Below are 15,946 nucleotides of genomic sequence, written 5' to 3' on the forward strand. Positions count from 1 at the left end.
GAGTTTTGCTATTTGGGGAGCAAAATAACTGATGATGGTCAAAGTAGAGAGGATATAAAATGTAGACTGGCAATGGGAAGGAAAGCGTTTCTGAAGAAGAGAAATTTGTTAACATCGAGTATAGATTTAAGTGTCTGGAAGTCGTTTCTGAAAGTATTTGTATGGAGTGTAGCCATGTATGGAAGTGAAACATGGACGATAAATAGTTTAGACAGGAAGAGAATAGAAGCTCTCGAAATGTAGTGCTGCAGAAGAATGCTGAAGATTAGATGGGTGGATCATATAACTAATGAGGAGGTATTGAAGAGAATTGGGGAGAAGAGGAGTTTGTGCCACAACTTGACTAGAAGAAGGGACCGGTTGGTAGGACATGTTCTGAGGCATCAAGGGATTACAAATTTAGCATTGGAGGGCGGCCTGGCAACACCTCAGAGTTTCTTCCGGCGTACAGTGCAAATGTCGACTGAGTTGCGTTTGGCAGTGCAAATGTAGGTTTGATACGATGTCGCACAGACTGCGTCACCTATGCACAGTGCAGTATCTGGTTCGTCCTGGTTCAGTGTGCCAACGAATGGGGACACTCCTGTGGTTGGTGCTGAAATGTAATGGAAAAAAAATGAATTATCGTATGGCATTGACCGCCGGGAGGACCCACATAGGGAAGACCGGTCACCAAGTTGCAAACTGTTTTCAGCTGACGCCACACTGGCTGACTTGCGTGTCGATGATGATGAAATGATGATGAAGACAACACAATACCCAGTCTGCGAGTGGAGAAAATCTCCGACTCTGTCGGGATTCGAATCCAAGTCCACTGCACGGCAGTCGGACGTACTGACCACTCAGCTAAGGGGCGGTCTTGTGTTTGGTTTTGTGCGAAGCAGATGGGAAATGGAGTGCTTTTCTTGGAAGGAAAGGGTAGACATGTACTGTGTTTACGAAATAGTGGACGAAATGCTCACTCTGATCTACGGTACTGCAATCAGCGGTTCCCGAATCGTCGAGTGCCAGATCCATGGACGTTCAACCCCATGCATACGTCCCTAAGAGAAAGAGGTGCACTTAAGATGAGATGGCCATGGTGCATGTACGTTTAAGGCCTAGATCGAAAACCCGTTGTAACACAGTTTCGCAAGCCGGACGGACGTAGTCGTCAACGCACAGTACTTCCACCAGAGTTTGAAGAGGAGGCGTTAGCACTGCTGCAAAACACGCTCTCAACAAGCTCGTGGAGTGTTGCTCGAGAAGTGGCTACGGTCTGGCGTGTGTGGAATTAAGATGAATTGCACCTTTACCACGTACAGAATGATCAATCCTTTAGCACAGAAAATTTTCCGCGTCACCATGACTTCTGCCAGTGGTTTTTTGCCGAAGGGAATTTCCGCACTTTATATGGATGAGGCGTCCTTTACGAGGGAAGGTATGTTTAACAGCCACAATGAAGACGTGTAGGTATGGGAAATTCCAGTCGCCACGTTTGTTTGTAGTCACCAAGAGTCATTCGCAATCAACATATGAGCTTAATTGGTAGGCGATAATCAGATTGGTCCACAAAATCTTCCCCGACGATAGGACACAAACAGATACTTAATCTTCTTTAGGGAAAAGGTGCCAGAGTTATTGGAACACGTTCCACTCGTGGTGTGACAGCGCATGTGGTACCAATACGATGGTGCATCTGTGCACTTCGCTCATGCGGTGCGAAATCATGTGGATGAGACCTTTGGTGAGAAAATGGTTGGGCACTGTGGGACAGTGACATGGCTTTCAAGTTTCTCCGACTTCATGATGATGATGATGTTTGGTTTGTGGGGCACTCAACTGCATGGTTATCAGCGCCCGTACAAATTCGTACTATTTACTCAGTCCAATCTCTCCACTTTTATGAATGATTCCCCTGGCCAGGAATCGAACCCAGGACCCCATGATCCAGAAGCAGCAACGCTAGTCACTAGACCACGAGCTACGGACACCTCAGACTTGACACCCCTTGATTTTTTCGTCTGGGGCACGTGAAACCTTTTTTTTTTTTTTTTTTTAAGAATCGCCTATCGAGACGAATGACAAGCTGATAACGTGGATAATGACAGCCTCTGAAGCAATCCATGCTATGCCAGAGGTGTTAGAAAGAGTTCGACAATCACTCAGGCACCATTGCACGGCGTGCATTCAAGCATCAGTGCGTAATTTCGACCAGTTTTTGCCAGTGTTTGTAAATAAAGGCCATACATGGAATGTAAGCCCCACCTCTCTTTTACTACGATTTCACACAGAAATTGGAAACGTAGTCTTCCACACTTGCTACCACGTCATGGGTGGTTTTATGGCTATCTTCCCGGCGGCGGCCGCCGCTGTTAAATGATGCCGAGCGTCGAACGCTAAGGGATGCTGACGTGGATTCCTTTGTGACTCTTGCTTATTATGACTCTCTCTCCCAGCCCTCCGATTTTTTACATTCACTTTAGAATAATACTGTATGTATTGAAAAAGTTAGTGGTTCTATTACGCTTTCTGAATCACATCTGCAGCTACTTTCGTTTCTGTGAAACATTCGTTGTCGAGTATAACAGACTGATTTCTGCTAGTCAGATATTCCTCAAGCCAGTCGTGTGTTAAAGAGATACCCACAGAACTTTATCTACTAGTTAACAATGTGTTGTGGTATCTACTGCCCTACGGGTATCTAGGAAGGCGGAACATACAACATTTCCTGAATTTGTTCTTTGTAAGACGTCTTTTGGGAATGAAGCAAGCAGTGCACCACACAGATGGCATTTTCCGATTATGTGCTGATTCTGTGAGAGAAGCTCGTTTTTCTTCAAAAACGATTCCACAAGTGCGCAAATTCTGCAGTATTCTGTCGGCCTCAAGTTTCTCCTGTGGATATCAATTCGTTAATCAAACTACTGCAAGGTGATAACAAATACTTGTTTATTATTCGCGATATGTTATTGAGGCTCGTACTTTGATGTGTCGCATTGATTGGGTAGTGTAGGCTTCACTTTGTGTGTCCTACCTCTTCGCACTAAAACAGGCCCGGACAAACAGCTCTCCGCGAAAGCTAGCGGACCGGCTGCGAAAAACCTGCCCAGCGCTCCGGGCGCAGCGGCTCCTGTGGCTGAGGCGCAAGGAGGAACAGGAGAAGGCTGCAGCCGGACGCCGCTAGAGCGATACGGCTAGCTTGCCACTATTTGCCAACTGTGTTAAATTCGATTTACGCACTGAATTAGGAATACCACGGCGTCTATACAATTATCCAAAAAAAGAAAAAAAATATTGAAGTCATACCATCACGGGTGAATGATAATTGCTTTACTTTCCGCATACTTTGAACGCCATGCTGAATGATTAATACGCCACGGCATTTGACGAGTTGGAAAAACGTTCATTGAAACATCGTGACGACAGTCACAATTTGTCTTCTGGCGAACGAGAGTGAATGTTGACTGAACTTAAGGCTACTATTAGGGAAAAACTGGACTACGAGTAAATGGAGCAGAGATAAAATCTTTTATCGTGGATAACACCAACTACCCGATTTCATCAAATCTTTTAATGCTAGGGAGAATCATTTGGTAACAGATATGTCGGACAAGATTGGTGCCATAAAAAAAATTAATCCTATGGAAAAATCAGTTTGACGTTCAAGACATGGAACATTTGCCGGAACTCGGGGCAGTTATTTCTGAAACAGACGTCACTGACTATGTTTCAATAATTGAAACATTTTATCAGGAGTTCTCAGAGTGATTTCAAGGTTTTGCACGTTGGAGACTGAATTCGATTTATTTGTCAGACCGTTCTCGCTTGTGATAGCTGATGTAACTCCTCATTACCTACAACTTGTGCTCAGAGACATACAGTGTAGCATCCAGTTCAATGACCTGTTTGAGCAATCCAGGAATTTACAAGACTTTTATAAAATGTTACTCCATGAGCAATATCCTCGACTGCACAGACAAGTCGCTGAAGTTAGTTCAGTGTTTGGTTCACCATATGTATGTTCCGTTTTTCTGCTATCATGTTGAGAAAGACCCGCCAACGTTCAGGTTAAAAGATTTTAATCTCTGTAACTCCATGTGTTTGACTGTATCACAAACCATAGTTAACATGTATTCCATATTCCAAAATGTAAACGTGTATAAATTTATAAACATCAAAAATTAGTGTTAAATGGCATGTAAACTTTTTGTAGTTCGTCTCACTGCATTAGCACTGCCTAATATACTTATTAAATTAAGTGTCTCCGCTTTGGCGGAAAAATAAAATGTTGAAAATAAACTCGTGATAAAATCCTCCTTATAAAAGTATGTTGCAATTTTTGCCTCTTTGCAGTAGTCGCACTGTCTCGCAAACACAACGTCACATATGGTCGAGTGCATATCTTTTGTTTACAGTTCAAGACGCTACTGTAGGTACTACACTGATGCCACTTATACCCCAGGAATAAAATCAGTCTCAGAAACTTTTGGACAGACTCCTATCTGAAGTTCATCTTGTAGAGATATAAATCTTACATAATATTGTAGAATATACCCAAGTTCACAGTGAATTAGTTTAATTCATCGTCAGGGCCTGGACTCGTAAAGTATGTTTCTGGTAGCTGCTATGGCTATTGGAAATTACTTTACTTGGCAAACAAGAAAGGTAGCCGTACATTCCACCTTCGTCTCTTTAATGGCCGGCCCACCGATAAGTCGATGCAACACTGCTGCTTTAAATGGAATATGATGCCTCTCCAAACGCATAGGTATGCCACGGTAGTGAATTTATGTACTAGATCGAGAGGGACAAGAACAACTGCAGCAGCATATTAAACCTTGCTGATCACATAGATGCCAGTATTCTGGCTGGGTTGATGCTGGCCGCCAGGACACTCTTTCCTGTGCCAACCTATTCGTCTCCAGATAGCAATTATACACAACATTCTCTATTATTTGTTGGATATATTCCGATCTCTGTACTCCATTACAGTTTTTACCATATGCAACTCCCTCTATACCGTGGAAACCATTCCCTGATGTCTTAGTTTGTGTCCTATCATCCTGTCTCTTCATCTTGTTAGTGTTTCCCATCTGTTCTTTTCTTCGCCAACTCTGCGGGGAACCTCCTCATTCCTTATCTTGCGAGCCTAGATAAGTTTCAAGTTCCTTGTATAGTACCACACGCTTCGATTGTCTTCTTTTACGGTTTTCCTACAGCCCATGATTCGCTTCCACACAATACTGTGATCCAAACGTACATCCTCACAAATATTTTACTCAAATTAAGGCGAATGTTTGATCAAGTAGACTTCCGTTGACTAGAAATGCTTTATATTCCTGTGCTAGTCTCCTTGAAATGTAATCCTTACTTCGTCCCTCATGTGTAATGTTCATCCAAAGCAATAAAATTCCTTCACTTTGTCTACTTCCTGCTTCCCAATTATGATGTTAACTTTGACGCTAAGATCATTTCTGCTACTTTTCTGTACTCTCAGCTTTTTTCGATTTACGCTCAATCCATAGTGAATGAATGTTCATTAGACTGTTCTTCCATTCGACAACTCCTGAAATTATTCCATACTTTCACTGATATAATTTTTTTCTTTTCTTTTCCTTTTTTTTAATACGAGAGACAGTCGAGCTGTAAGTTAACATATGCTATCGGAAGTAAGTGTAGACTAAGGTAATTATCCTAGTAGCCTTGATCACTTTAAGATCGTAACCTAGTAACCGTGGTACCTTTGCATTAGGTGTGTTGCATATCTGTCGGGTATTAAATCATTACGATCGCTTTTTATGTGACGTGATACTAGATTCCCCTTTAAATCGGAAGCAGTGAACCACGTAGAAACCGAGTGAGGATATAAAAAGTAGCACTTAAACTACGAAAAATTTCTGTTGTACATTGTTATCCTCCTGTCCATTACTTAAAAATGAACAGTATTTGTACCAAAACTGAAGCTCTGAGTGGTTAAATCAGGTTTTATTTGAAAATTGTTGATTTATAACGTGAAACACGGGGATGTTATTGTAAAAATAAAAAAAAGACAATACAGGTTTTTCAAATAAAGCTAGAAAACGCAATTTATTCGAAAAAGTTAAAATTAAAAATAGAATACAAGCGTAAATCAAAAACATATCAAATATCACTTCAATACTTCGTTGAGCTTACATAAAATATGTTTCCACAATTAGTAAACAACTTTCGCACTTATCAGTAATAACAGGAAACTGTTGCTCTTGATTATGGTGAAGAACAACTCAGAGAGTACAAAGTAACAACAATAATTATAAATATTTTTTATGTTTGTGCATGTAAACAGTATTTATTTCAAAAGTCTTGTTCTGCTTACGTAAAAAGTGCAGAGGTTACGCGATCAACTAATTTCTATTATTTATAAACTAGAATTTATATTTTATAAGGATATAAAATACACAATGGACTAACACTTAACGATGTGCCGTTCTCACTATGTGCAAAACAAACAAAGACACAAAATACAAAGAAAAGTCATCCACTCACAATGTCCCTCGCACACTCATCCAATACTACCGGTAATCTTACAAATTACTACGCCATTTATTTACCAAAACTACCGAACAATAGTCTTGGTAGAACTCATTTCTGTGCATGAGGCTTGCGACGGTGTTTAAATATATGAAAATTATAGCCAATGCTGGTAGATCGCTAATAAAAGTTAACAGATGTTTAACTATCATCTGTTGATTGTTATTAGCGAGCTACCATCATTGGTTGTAATTTCCAAACATTCATTTCATTCTAATCCCACTCCAGAATCTTTCACTTATTTCCGTCACTGCTTCCTCGATGTATAGACAGAACAGTAGGTGTCAAAGATACGTCTCTGCAACAGAACAAAGAGTAGACACTAAGGAAACCAGGGGGCAGTTCATTTGATTTGTATGAAGTCAAGCAATGCACTCGATGCCAACTTGAAACCTAGTAAGCACGAAACAATAGCTGTTTTATACTTAAGTTCGAAACTAACATTCTCACGAAGTGGAAGTAATCTAACCAACTAAATTTGCCAGGCATAAAATTCCCAAACCGTGGACATTTTTGCAACTCCGGACATCACCATGGACAGCACTAAGAAACCAGGTCTGTCCGGACTAATTCCAAATGTACGGTAAGCCAATATAATGGAACACTGTGGAGTTTCAGCGTTTGAAACAGTGCTGCAATTTTCATTCATATTTCATCTTGAAAGTAACTCATAGATATTACTTTAAATGGAAACAGTGGCCTGCATTAAAATTTAATTTACACAAATATTTTGAATTACGTACAGACCTATAAGTTCACTCTAACATACAGTGTAATATGAATCATATTCGTTTGATAAATGACGATTGATAACTGTTACAACGAAACTTTGTCAAGCTTTGTCCTAAGTTTGAGATTTGTTTCAGCTCTACTATTATGTAACTCTTGTGTGGAATGTCTTCATCATTTTCTTCCAGCAGTAAGTACAAAAATGTGGTTCAAATGGCGCTGAGCACTACGGGACTTAACTTCTGAGGTCATAAGTCCCCTAGAACTTAGAACTACTTAAACCTAACTAACCTAAGGACATCAAACACATCCATGCCCGAGGCAGGATTCGAACCTGCTACCGTAGCGGTCGCGCGGTTCCAGACTGTAGCGCCTAGAACCGCTCGGCCACTCCTGCCGGCTGTACAGGATTTATGCCTTGGCTTATACTTATAATATTTTATACTTATACTTAGAATATATATAATACTTATAATATCATCGTTTAACGTCGTCATAATTTTCTCTCCTATCTCAGCATATACCCGCCTCCGTCGCAGACTTCGATAACGCACGCTTGTTCGGTAGTTCTTGATTCGGAGTAAGTTCGATTCGAATTCTGGCGGCAAGAAAAATTTTCACCGCCAATATCTGACCGGCAAGATGAGCAGAGGCGATGTAGAACAGGCCATGATCTCCAGACTTTTCACCAACATCTTGGATTAAATTCCAAACATCTCTGCAGAAAAATTCACTAGCACCTTGTATGACGTTTCCTTGCGGAAACCGTGTTGATTCTTATGTAGGGATTATTCCGTTTGCCGAAAAGTCATCATAAGCGATCAGTATACCCTGCCTGACAAAAAAAGTGAAGCACTCAGAACACGTGACTGGATGTCGACGTCACTTCGCACAGATATGCACCATCAGCAGGTGTGTAAATGATAATCCACAATGCTATGTAACAGCCAATAGAGTACATTAACATAAATCGAAAGATTCCTTTTTGTCATATGCCACTATCTGCGGTTTTGCGAGAACCGCTCGTTGCTTTCCTTTGTGGTTTTTTCTCTTATTACTGCTCAAAACGTATTTCCAAATTTTACAGTACATCAAATGTGTGTGAAATCTTATGGGACTTTAACTGCTAAGGTCATCAGTCCCTAAGCTTACACATTACTTAAGCTAAATTATCCTAAGGACAAACACAGACACCCATGCCTGAGGGAGGACTCGAACCTCCGCCGGGGTCAGCCGCACAGTCCGTGAGTGCAACGCCCAAGACCGCTCGGCTAATCCCGCGCGGCAGTACATCAAACAACTGTTTGCTTGTAGATGAGTCCAGCAGCTAACGCGCAAAAAAAGAAAATTTCCGTTCCCCTTCGGCTACAGACAAAGATGTTTACTCGGTTTCAATGTGGCAGATTTAGTCCTTCCACATTAAGCTCTTGAGCATGGACTGCAGCCGAGTTTCCATTCCGTATACTCCTTATTCCATATCTCTGTCTTTCTAATTTGAGCGCTTCGTTCTTGGTCTTCCGTTCTTATTTTTCCTTCTTGATACTTGCACGTACTACCCATTTTACTCTGTAGCTTAGATCTATTTTACTGAGAATTTAGAACGTCTTGCACCATTTTACATCATCGAACGCTGTTTGTTGGTCGACAGATCCTATGTACACGTGTTGATTCCGAAAGTCTTCCTGTTCCTCATCTAGCTAATCCTAAATTATACTTTCCATTCTTCGGTATATTATTCTTGTCAGCACGAGCTGTTAAACTGATTGCCAGATAGATCTTCCACATAACTGCTGTTTCTGTCTTCAAGATTATGTATTAGGTCTACAACTTTGCTTCCGCCGTTTTGCAACAGATAGCAGTAGCGATAAGTGGTGGTGCAGGCAGTAGGTCCTAAGTGTCATACAATAAGGTTAGGAACTTGTTAACATAACGACATAATAATATTAGTCGGTTTGTGACTGCATCATTAAGTTATTGTCGATTGAATATGTCAACTTAAGAACCCAATTCTCGTCATTTGCATGAAGTTTTGGTTTTGCGCTGCAACATGAAGAAATCTCTGGCTGAGGCTCATAAAATACTGGATAAGACATATGCACCTATTAGCGAACGAACTTGCATAGAATGGTTTCAGCGCTCCAAGAAAGGTGATTTTGACGTGGAAACTATCACAAGAGACATTATTGAAAGGAACTGATGCGTTTGAACCGAACATTGAAACGGCTACAATGCAGCGATATACATGAAAAGATGATTTTGCAGCATGAAAATGCTGTATCCCGCGTCGTAAAACAGATCTGAACATATTTTTTGAAACTTTTAAGTGGTAAATCCAGCCCCACGCGCCGTATTATCCAGGCTTTCCTCACTCGGTCAACAACACACGGTTTACCGGACCAGCACTTCCGATCGTATGAACAAGTGCAAAATTGGATCGATCCATGCGTCTCCTCAAAAGACGTCCCGTTCTTCCTTTCCGGGATTCGTGGGGTGGCCAAAAGATGAAAGAAAGTAGTCCCAGAGACGGTTAATACTTTCTGCCTTAAGTATTTTTAAAGATTTTCACAACACAGCATCGAACTTTGAGAAAAAGGGTGGAAGCAAAGTCGTAGGTCTAATAAATAATGTTTCACCAAATGTAGTCTCATGATTGCCACCCCTCCCTCCACCCCCTCCCCCTACGCACCCCCCCCCCCCCCCCGACTAGAGGCTTTAGTAATTTAGAGGAAATGTTATCTATTCTTCCTGATTTATTTGATTGCAAGACCTGTCAAACTCTCACTGTAATACAGGAACTCCCCACGTCTTCCAAATTGAGTTCCAGTTCTTTCTCTGTCATTTTAGCTATTATGTCTCCCCTTTGTAGAGGCCTTTGATACACTATTTCCACCTATCAGGTGTGTTCTCTTTATTTGACGGTGGCATCTTTCTCGCAGCCTTAATGTGGACACCGCTGCTTTTAATTTCATTGAAGTGCAGAATGAATCATTATGGCGATATTGTTTAACTCAACTGCTTGCACATTCTTTGGGCAATCATTTTGCGTTGGTTGCTCTACTCTTCCTATCTATTTCATTGTTGCTTTAATTTACCATTTTGTAATCGGTCTGTTGGCTGTGCTGCGTGGTTGAACTGTATAATCTCTTCAGTTTCTGCTCGCAATTATTTTGAACACTATGCGTGAACTGGGCTTAAGAGTCTTCCCCAACTGCTTTCTTTCAGTGGTTGCTCTTGTTACGTGATGTTATTGTAGTAGTTATAAGGAGCGAGAGTCATTACTTTGGACTTTATGGTTTAAACGGCTCTGGGCACTATGGGACTTAACTTCTGAGGTCATCAGTCACCTAGAACTTAGAACTACTTAAACCTAACTAACCTAAGGACATCACACACATCCATGCCCGAGGCAGGATTCGAACCTGCTACCGTAGCGGTCGCGCGGTTCCAGACTGTAGCGCCTAGAATCGCTCGACCACACAGGACGGCTTTGGACTTGATAACGTTATGTCACTTTCCGCTGGGTTTAAGGTATAAGGGATATCAAAAAGTTTCCGTTTGAAGGCCGTACTGTCCAGAATCGATCGCTGTGAGCACTGAAGCAATCAGCCCACCGAGGTACCAGGTTGAAAATACCCGTTAGATAAAACACGAGTACCTGCAGCGTGAAGAAGTCCGTAACTGCGTGCCGCCCATTCTCACCCAACAGCAAATGTCGACCCTTCAAGGCCTTTTTTAAGGGATGAAACTGTGATAATCACATGGGGAGATATGAGGACTGTGGGATGGATGGCCGAGTGTCTTCCGCTTGAGATGGCGTAATTTCTGCTTTACAACATTTGCGGTATGCGTCTTGTCGCACCATTCCACAAAGGTGCTTTTTGACAGACAAGCTGCCCCACACTCATTCCTCATCCTGTGACGGATGTCTATCGGTGTTTCTCCTTCGGCAGCCAAGAACAGAATAACAGCTCGTTAGCCCTGCTTGGTCGTATTTGGTAATAACATCTCCATAGTTCACGTTTTCGCATTCACCACACGAACCCTGGAACGACACGAATGCCACTCTAATCCGTTGCCACTCGTCGATGATCATATACCCCCATCGGAGTCGCGCTACTTTCCATGTACGCTGCAGCAACACCCTCAAATGGAAACTTTTTGATCGCTCCTTGTATGATATTGTACTATTCACACCGTGCATTCTATTCATTTCAGTGAATCTAGTGCAGATGATATACTTGATTTCCAGAAAAAAAGGATCATTATTTACAGATGACGTAATATGCATCAAGGGAAGAGAAAAGTTCCCACAAACAATGGTAGTAAACCTGACATATTCAGAGATATGGCCTGTTTTCAACTTTGGGTGGGGCGAGTCTTTCAGAAGCAGATAGAGCCAATACGTTGGCCGACCTGGTGTCCTGACCGTAATCCTGTAGAATTTTGGCTCTGTGGATATGTAAAGACCTTGGTGAATGCGTTTCCCATAAATGATGTGGATACACTATTAGAATGAGGGCTCCATGCCTGCGATACAATTTGACAATAACTCGGGTGTTCTAAGGTATACGTGATTCCATAAGACATAGGTGAAAGTCTGCATTACAGTGAATGGCGGTCACATCAAGCACATGTTGTGAAGTGTAGCGCAGAGACATGGTGATCATTGACAGCAGTGGTAATAGACAATAACTCCATAGATATGAGGGTTACGACCAATGTCTACGGGAACTTTTTTCCTTCCCCTGTTGCATACTACATCCCATGTAAATTTTGCAACATTTTTTACGAATATATATAGTTTCTGACAATATAAGCCACGGCCCGCCACTGACTCCGTCCCCCAGTGAAGCCATTCCTGTAAACTCCGTGGGAGAAACTCTGGCAATAGTATTCGGACATCATAGACGGAAACAGAAGGCACAACAGTGTAGTTACGAGATGTCCCAGTTAATAATTTACATTTAATTATCCATGGTTATGGAACGTATTTTGCGTTAGCATATGGTGCCCTTTGGAACAGCAAACATGTTGGAGCTAGAGTGGAGTCTGTAAGCAGATACCAAGCGAAACTCAACTAAATTTCAGTTCTTCATCGCAGGAAATCTGATTTAGTTCCTCATTGAAACGTACTCAACGGAATACCTGCTTATGGAAATTATAGCATTAAGCATGTGCACCACACTCATTCTGTGGAAAAGAGAAGCAAGTGAGGTAGAGCAGTGCTCAGCACACTGGACTACGAGTCGTGAGAACTACCGTTCAAATCCCCATCCGACCAATCAGGTTTAAATTTTCCGTGATTTCACTAAATGGCTTGAGCCAAATGGCGGGAAGGTTCCTATGAAACGACGTGGCAGAGTCCCTTCCCCATCTTCCCTAATCTAAGCTTATGCTCCATCTGTAATGACCTAATAGTCGACGGGACACTAAATTATAATCTGTCTTCTTTTTATATAAAAAATATGGTTATCATTAAAGCTGATGACCAAAGTGGTAGCTGCACTCTGAACTACCAATAAAGGCAGATCTGAAGCTTTGCCTGTCTACTTCAGTGGTATATATCTGGATAAATGCACACACACATACACACACACACACACACACACACACACACACACACACACACACGCACACACACACACACACACATATGTATATGACCAAGTCAGTGCAAGAACGCAGAAGATATTAGTTTTTATGAGGTAGTCGGTGAAGGGAATAAATTTTGTGTGATGTTGGTACCAAACTGCTTGAGATCGCAAGATTACGTCGCAACACGGATAAGGTGTCGAGGTGCTGTAAAAAATGGTTCAAATGGCTCTGAGCAGTATGGGACTTAACATCTGAGGTCATCAGTCCCCTAGAACTTAGAACTACTTTAACCTAACTAACTTAAGGACATCACACACATGCATGCCCGAGGCAGGATTCGAACCTGCGACCGTAGCATTCGCGCGGTTCCGGACTGTGCGCCTAGAACCGCTAGACCACCGCGGCCGGCGAGGTGCAGTAAGTCATGCTTTCCTAGAGTAGACAATATTACATTTCATTTATTATCTTCTTCAAAATTAATAACACATTATTAAACAGTTTATTAAAATCGCCACTGTAGCAGACCGCTTCATTATCATAAATATGAAATTATGCCCAAAACCAAATCTCAGTATTTCGAATTTAGTACGTATTTGATTCCGTGTTTTAAATGTGATTGCGATTCTGTTCATGCTTGCGTGCAATTACTGTTTTTCTGATGTACTGGAAATTAAATTATTTATATAATCCGATCATATAATAATATTATTGTTTTAAAGCTGTTGAAACGTTCTAGAAGTATGAAGTTTGCGTTTTGACTGCTTTTCAAGTCGTTTCAAGCCTTGTCAAGGTGCACGTCTCTTTGTTGCCGTATCTGAATTTTGAAATTCGCCAGTTTAGTAACTTCGAATTGTAAACTTTTAAAGTCACGTGGATGATGTGAGCGGTGTCATAAAAAGCGACATTAAACTCAACGTTTGTTTTTCGTCATTGATCATTATATCGAGCAACTAATGTAATCTGAAGAGGATATCTGTATACAACAAAAAGGAAACGAGAGAATTACGTACTTTCGCTGAATTCCGCAACACACAGAAAAAGCTTAATGTAGAACATCTACAATAGGAGCGAAACATTTGTCATATTAAGCCAAACAACAGCGACTATGGACTAAGGTAATTTTCTTTGCAACAAATGAGATTTGAGAGTTAGTACTGTTTGTTTTCATAAATGATTTTGTCTTATAAATACTCTTAAATTTTCATCGTATGTGAAGAAACATAATCATAATCTAGGTAACAGATTGGACCATCTGGCAATTTCTGGTTTCAAAGTCGACCTCATGGATGCCTTACTATGTACTGTGAATCTGCGTAACACTAGTTTTGGTAATGGTGCTATCATCAATTCTCGTTACGTGTTTGAGCTATTTCTTTGTATTCATCGGATTTTGTTCTGTAGTGAATAAATGACCGACTGGTTTCAGATGTCGCTCACGTACCTCCTATTTTTATATGCGATTCATCTCTAAGGTGTCGCATATGTGACAGAGTGAGATAGTCATCAACTAGTGTGATATGGGTTCAAACTTTCACTTGTCCTGCCTATTCTAACAACTAAGAGGTGAACAAGTGCCTTTTCTAGGTACAGAAAACCTAATTGAGAGGTGGAACCTAACACAACTAAATTACTGAAGGTGATTTCGTGGCAAAGGTGAAGTTACAGTACAACATTATATATCATAGGAGAGGATAAATACAGGGACTGAAAGAATTGAGTCGATACAAATCATGGCAGCTAAAATGCGAACTGTGTATGGTGGTTGTACAGCTGTGAGTCTCCTGGCTTGGAACATCATACTATCTACAGATTCTGGTTTTAATACCATTCACCTACAACGACCCTTACTTAAAATTGTTGGTTCATTGTTAATGTGGGATACTTATCAAGAGTTGCGACGTAGTCGCAGCAAAATTCACAGTGATCCTATAGACGTGTTTATACTCATATTTTTCCAGTAATGGACAACAATATTTTACACCTGGTAAGATTTACAAATTAATGAGAGAGAAACATTTTGCCATAGACAGTGTAACAAACTTACAAAGTAAAGCACTCAGAAATCTAAACGACACTTCACATATCTAAATAAAAAACGAGTTTTCAACTACATCTTGCCAACATTTATAATACGGCACTGTAATGGTAGAGATTAGGGTTTCCCAAACTTTTTCTGTGGAACACAGGTGTTCTGCAGAAAGTGAACAGGTACGCCATGAAACACTATTAATAACACGGCATTTTCGACGTTTTTATCATTTTTAAAATTTTTGTTATGGTTTTGTGTTATTAGTATTGATTTCAAATTGAAGTAATCACTGAATAAAACAATTTTTTCTCATTTAAAATTTATTAATTTCATTAATCTTCAAAATAAGCAATTAGTGCCAGGAAAGTACCACGTTTGTTAAAATGTTCAGTCAGAGGAAAAGATTGGAAACCTTTCATGTAGATAGGTATTGGCGTGGGGTTTTCTGGTTGAGATGGAGGCGAGTGCAGAAGTTGTAGGCAGCCAGTGATTAGTTTTCTTCTTAGACTTTCATAGAAAATGCATGTCCACAAGAGGTGGGCATCAGGCAGCGACGATGACCCTTAGGACAGGGGCGGGGGGGTGGGTTTGACGTACATGCGTCAGTGTCCATGCATCTTATTCCTGTGGTCCTGTAGCAAACCCGTTTAGTTGTGCATACTAAGCTGTATTAGACAGCTGTGCCTTAGACCTCTTAACTGTGAGCGAAGTGAACCAACTTACAGCATCAGTGGTAGTCAGCAGTGCTGCCCAGGGATCAACTGGGGACTGGTGGCTGAGAGGGTGGTTAGTGTAGGCAGAGCCATCTTGGCTGCAGCTAGAGTACTGGGTTAGCAGTCCCATGAGATGATGGAAGAACATTGATGACCTCGCTGTAGTACCAAATGAAACATGGTAAGTTTTCGCTTCACATATTACTAAATTGCTCATACCTCAAGATTAAAAGTTTCAGCTGAAACTTCCTTTAACCTACTATCTAAACACATACTGTAACTAGAGCAAAATATCTCCCTTATGCCATTCGCAAACCTCTTGCATAAA

Source organism: Schistocerca cancellata, chromosome 7 (genome assembly GCF_023864275.1).
Source record: "Schistocerca cancellata isolate TAMUIC-IGC-003103 chromosome 7, iqSchCanc2.1, whole genome shotgun sequence".
Classification (NCBI taxonomy): Eukaryota; Metazoa; Arthropoda; class Insecta; order Orthoptera; family Acrididae; genus Schistocerca; species Schistocerca cancellata.